This window comes from Triticum aestivum, chromosome 4B (assembly GCF_018294505.1).
Source record: "Triticum aestivum cultivar Chinese Spring chromosome 4B, IWGSC CS RefSeq v2.1, whole genome shotgun sequence".
NCBI classification, from domain to species: domain Eukaryota; kingdom Viridiplantae; phylum Streptophyta; class Magnoliopsida; order Poales; family Poaceae; genus Triticum; species Triticum aestivum.
The window spans coordinates 97545842-97551536 of record NC_057804.1 but is presented as its reverse complement, the minus strand read 5'-3'; the positions used below and the strand labels follow the sequence as shown (position 1 = coordinate 97551536).

General features: G+C 43.8%; 1 non-coding gene across 1 annotated transcript; it reads right to left on the bottom strand.

The window, feature by feature from the left end:
• Positions 1-4860: 4860 nt before the first annotated feature.
• On the bottom strand, positions 4861-4964 carry LOC123095252 (small nucleolar RNA R71). The gene has a single exon (XR_006446151.1). It is a non-coding gene; the product is annotated as a small nucleolar RNA R71 (small nucleolar RNA).
• Positions 4965-5695: the final 731 nt, after the last annotated feature.

Here is a 5695-nt window from a genome sequence, read left to right as displayed (position 1 = left end):
CGCGTCCATGAACAAGTACACCTCATTCAGTGTCGGGACTTTTCGGTTTCCAAGGCACGCGCCACATCAAAATTGTGAAAATGGCTATTCAAACATCACACAACACCTCTTTGCGCCACATGCATGCAGGCATTGGTTATCCTAGCTAGGACACTCACGTGTGACGCTTCCATCTGTGGGCCCATGATACGTCTCCAACGTATCTATAATTTTTGATGTATTCATGCCATGTTTACAATATTTCTACATGATTTTGGTATGATTTGGTTAGAACTAAACCCGGAGTGACATTGTTTTCAGCAGAACTATCATGGTGGTGTTTTTGTGCAGAAATAAAAGTTCTCGGAATGCACTGGAAATCAATGGAGATTTTTTCTGGAAAATATAAAAAATATTGGAACAAAGAGTTACCAGAGAGGAGGAACGAGGGGCCCACGAGGGTGGAGGGCGTGCCCACCCCCCTGGGGCACGCCCCTGTGCCTCATGGACACCCCGTGGGTCCTCCTAACTTTTTCTCAACGCCAAACCCTCCTATAAATAGAGAAAACCCCAGAAAATAACCTAGATCAGGAGTTCCGCCACCGCAAAGCCTCTGTAGCCACCAAAAACCAATCAGGACCCTATTTTGGCACCCTGCTAGAGGGGGAATCCATCACCGGTGGCCATCTTTCATCATCCTGGTGCTCTCCATGACGAGGAGGGAGTAGTTCACCCTCGGGGCTGAGGGTATGTATCCGTAGATGTACATCAAGCTTTGCTATTATAGTTGGATCTTATGATGCTTCTCCCCCTCTATTCTCTTGTAATGGATTGATTTTTCCCTTTGAAGTTGTCTTATCGGATTGAGTCTTTAAGGATTTGAGAACACTTGATGTATGTCTTGCGTGGGATACCCGTGGTGACAATGGGGTATTCTATTGATCCACTTGATGTATGTTTTGGTGATCAACTTGCGGGTTCCATGACCTTGGGAATCTATGCATAGGGGTTGGCACACGTTTTCGTCTTGACTCTCTGGTAGAAACTTTGGGGCACTCTTTAAGTTCTTTGTGTTGGTTGAATAGATGAATCTGAGATTGTGTGATGCATATCGTATAATCATACCCACGGATACTTGTGGTGACGTTGGAGTATCTAGGTGACATTAGGGTTTTGGTTGATTTGTGTCTTAAGGTGTTATTTTACTACGAACTCTAGGGCTGTTTGTGACACTTATAGGAATAGCCCAATGGATTGATCAGAAAGAATAACTTTGAGGTGGTTTCGTACCCTACAATAATCTCTTCGTTTGTTCTCCGCCATTAGTGACTTTGGAGCGACTCTTTGTTGCATGTTGAGGGATAGTTATATGATCTAATTATGTTATTTTTGTTGAGAGAACTTGCACTAGTGAATGTATGAACCCTAGGCCTTGTTTTGAAGCATTGCAATACCGTTTTCGCTCACTTTTATCGCTTGTTACCTTGCTGTTTTTATATTTTAAGATTACAAAAACCTATATCTACCATCCATATTGCACTCGTATCACCATCTCTTCGCCGAACTAGTGCACCTATGCAATTTACCATTGTATTGGGTGTGTTGGGGACACAAGAGACTATTTTTTATTTGGTTGCAGGGTTGTTTGAGAGAGACCATCTTAATCCTACGCCTCCCACGGATTGATAAGTCTAAGGTCATCGACTTGAGGGAAATTTGCTACTGTCCTACAAACCTTTGCACTTGTAGGCCCAAACGTCTACAAGAAGAAGGTTGTGTAATAGACATCAGCCCACGAGGCCATCGTCGATGCATGTGCATCACTTTGACCTACATCGGGAGAGGTTAATTAATTTCACCATCGATGAGGATTATTTTTGGGTTGTATTACGGTAGGAGCATATAGTATGCATCGAAGAAGGGTAAGGGGACCATCATATGTAGTACGCTTCATGAACCTCGCTCTGTGTGGGTGCATGGTTTATGGTTTTTGAGGCATGTGTGGCACATCAAAGTTGTGCATTTTAGGTATTATATTCAACATATGTTTGGCCCACTTGCAAAGCGATGGTGGTTGTCCTCTCGCACCCACTTAAGTGGTTATTAGTGATATCGATGCTTTCCATTTGTGGGCCCGCTTGGTCCATCACTATTTTTTGCCTGACAACAAGAGTGGTTAATTTAACTTAGGAGGGGGTTATTTTTTTTGCTTGTAAATATGGTATATATATATATATATATATATGTGTGTGTGTGTGTGTGTATATATATATATATGAGCACACATGCATGCATGTGTACGCATGAATCCCTCCCATCAAGTCGAAGAGGCTAGTACAATGACACGTCATGAACCGATCTCGCTCTGTGTGGGGAGAGTGTATGATTTTCGACGCATGCGCCACATCAATGTTGTGAAATGGTATTCAAACATGCATGCACGCATCACCTCCATACATATGCATGTAGTGGTTGTCTTTGAACGGTACACTCCCTCGCGTGGTTATCGGCGATAAGCTTATATATTCATGGGCCCGTGTGGACATCCATGATCACCTTGACTGACAACAAGATAGGTTACCATGGCGGATTCTTCATTTGGTTCATGTTATCGTAGTATAGGTCATGGTGAGATTCATACCTAATTAAAGTCTGAGCGCATATACTATGCACGCATGCATGCATCAATCCCCGTGATAAGCACATTTCTTATATACTATTTGGGCACACAAATTCACCTTTTATTGAGATATATCCATCCATTCTTGCTATGACTTGTTGAATATTCGAATGATAATCATAAAAGAGAATGTTGACTAGTGAATTGTTTATTTTGCAGAAAAGTGCGCAAAGGCACTATAATCATCAAGACTTCTACTATGTGGCTAACGAGAAGAGAGAAGGGCATGAAAGAAATACGTCAAGGCTTGAGCGTGAAGGAAAGAAGTAATGTAGGGGAGCAAACTAAAAGAAGAGGAGGGTCTTCTTGGGAAGAAAGAAGAAAGGAGGAGGGCCAAAGTAAAAAAAAGACAGAACAGAGGAGGGGATCAAAAATCCCTAGCGCAGCCGATCCCCATCAGGCCTGGCATCTCATCTCTCTCCCCCGACCCCTTTCTTCTCCACCTCCGGCCGCCGCCACGGCTAGGCCGGCGTGGTGGTGTGCCATCAGCTCCTCCCCACGCCTGCACCACGCGCCACCAGCACCTTCCACCACCAGCCGCACATCACACCTGCGCCTTCGTAGCCCATCCACCCAGCGCCACCATCTCCACCAGCGCCACCATCTCCACCATCGCGCCATCACTCCACCGCTGCACCTCGCGCGCCCGACCAGACGTGTGTCTGGGTACTCGCGCGACCCTGCCTTCTGCCGCTGCTCCTCTTCCCCATCCCTACTGCTGCTTCTTCTCCCCTTGTCCCGTTGCTCCCTGCACCTCGCGTCCCTGATGTTCCTCTTCAAAGTCTGAATCTGAACCTCCTGGTGCTACTGCGCTTTGCTAAAATCCACGCCCCCTGCTGCATCTTCCTTCTTCTCACCAAAATTGATGCTGTCCTCTTCTCCATTTGCTTGCTGCTACACCCTTCCTGAAGCTCTCTCAACTTTATTTTGTTCTGTATTAGTACTATTTTTGTCTGTATGTCAGTTAGTTTGCTGTAATAATTCAGATTACTTGTGATCTTTGTGTTGAATGTGATTTCAGTGAACTTGAGATTTGTAATATTGCTCAATATTCAGTCTATAATGTCTGAAACTTTGTGATTCGGTGGTGTCTATATTCAATATATATAACCTGTGATATATATCTTGTTAGATGGTTCAATCTTTTAGTTATTGTTGTACTGATATATGTTAAGGTGATTTGGCTTGTGTGATATGAGTCTAGTACATGTGCTATATAAATTCATGTGTGTTTGTGGTGTAAACCATCTATATTGTGTCTTTTAATCTTGTTTCTTCCTTCTTCTTACATGTTAGATGGTTATATGTGTTCATGTGTTGCATCTTCTTGGTGTGTATTTTAATTCTTCTAGTATAATAAAAATACCAAAAAGACAGTGAAGAAAATCTGAACCTTCCTTTGCCCTTTTTGCATTTTCTTTGGTGATGATCTTTGGGTACAACCTTGTTTAGTGTAGGTTTATTTTCTTGCATTCATAATCTGAATTGTGTTACCTAGCTTTAGCCAAGCACGTTCATTGATTTGCCTAGTCCCTGAGGAGAACACGACACTCGTAGTTTGGGGCGTAAAACCCCGCTATATTACAACTGATCATTTTGGCGCCGTTGCCGGGGACTAGTGTCGAGCAATTATGTTAGCTATAGACTAGGTTTATTTTAGTTTCGTGTTTAATTCATCGTGTATTTCTTTTTCTGTGTTTCTTTTATATTTTTTTCCTTGTTGTTGCTTCGGCTTATTAGGATACTAACATTCTAACTAGTATTTACTATTTATGAGTGTGCGTAGGAAATCTGATCTATTTGCGGGTTGATTCATAGTTACACTTGGTGGAGATATGGCGATGCTTCGTGATGTTTGGATGCCAAGCAGCCAATGCTATTTCACAGGGCCACTTTGGCCGTCTTTTGAGGCAGAAAATTTTGAGCCAAAGCCTGGTCTTATTGCTTTGGTTCAACAACAACAGTTTGGAGGTCTGCTCACTGAGGATCCCTATGAGCACTTATACCGAGTCATGGAGTATTCAGGTACAGTCAAGTACCATGGAGTTCCTCAAGATGCTATCAAGTGCATGCTGTTCTCATTCTCTCTCCGGGATGATGCTCGTGCTTGGTATCGATCCTTGCCATCAAGATCATTCAGTTGGAACGAGATATCACAAGCTTTCTTGGATAAATATTTCCCACTACACAAGCAGTCCGCAATTCGAGATGAGATCCTCAGCTTCGTTCAGCGTGAAGGCGAGAGCTTGTATGATGCTTGGGAGAGATACAAGGTTTTATTCAGGAGATGTCCTAACCACGGGCTCGAGAGATGGTTAGAGCTGCAGATATTCTATAGAGGATTGACTTCGAACACTCGAGCTTATGTCGATATGGCAGCGGGTGGAGCTATTACAAACAAGACACATGATGAAGCTTTTCTACTGATTGAGAGCATAGCTTTCCACCAACTTCAGTGGTACAATAAGAAGCCCACGTCTGATTCATTGGTTTGCTTGCAACAAATCACTACACCTCAGAACACGACACTCGTAGTTTGGGGCGTAAAAACCCCGCTATATTACAACTGATCACCCCGCCATCGGCTTGAAGTGTGGTGTAACATACATATGCATCATCTACCTAACCCTCACTCAGTGCGGGGATTTCTAGTTCAAAATCACGGTGCCACATCAAAGTTGTTCCATTGTGTACTAAAAACACACCTGATCCATACATATGTTTGGGCCACATGCATGCAGTGGTTGTCTTCGGGGACTAGCTACTTGCGTGATTATTGGCGAGCTAGCCTATCTGGGGTCACATGGATGACCATTACTTTGACCAGCAACAATAGAGAGGTTGTAAGACCAAGGTGGACTATTCTTGGTCTGTTTTACGATCAATCTTGGTGAGATGCCTCTCTGGCCTGCCGACTAAAAGTGTGTGTATGTGTGTGCGGGGGGGGGGGGGATGACGGGCTACTACTTTGCACTTTGCTAGGTGAACCTCTTTGGGGGGCGCTTTCATAGCTTAGGATTCCCTTCGTGCCGACAT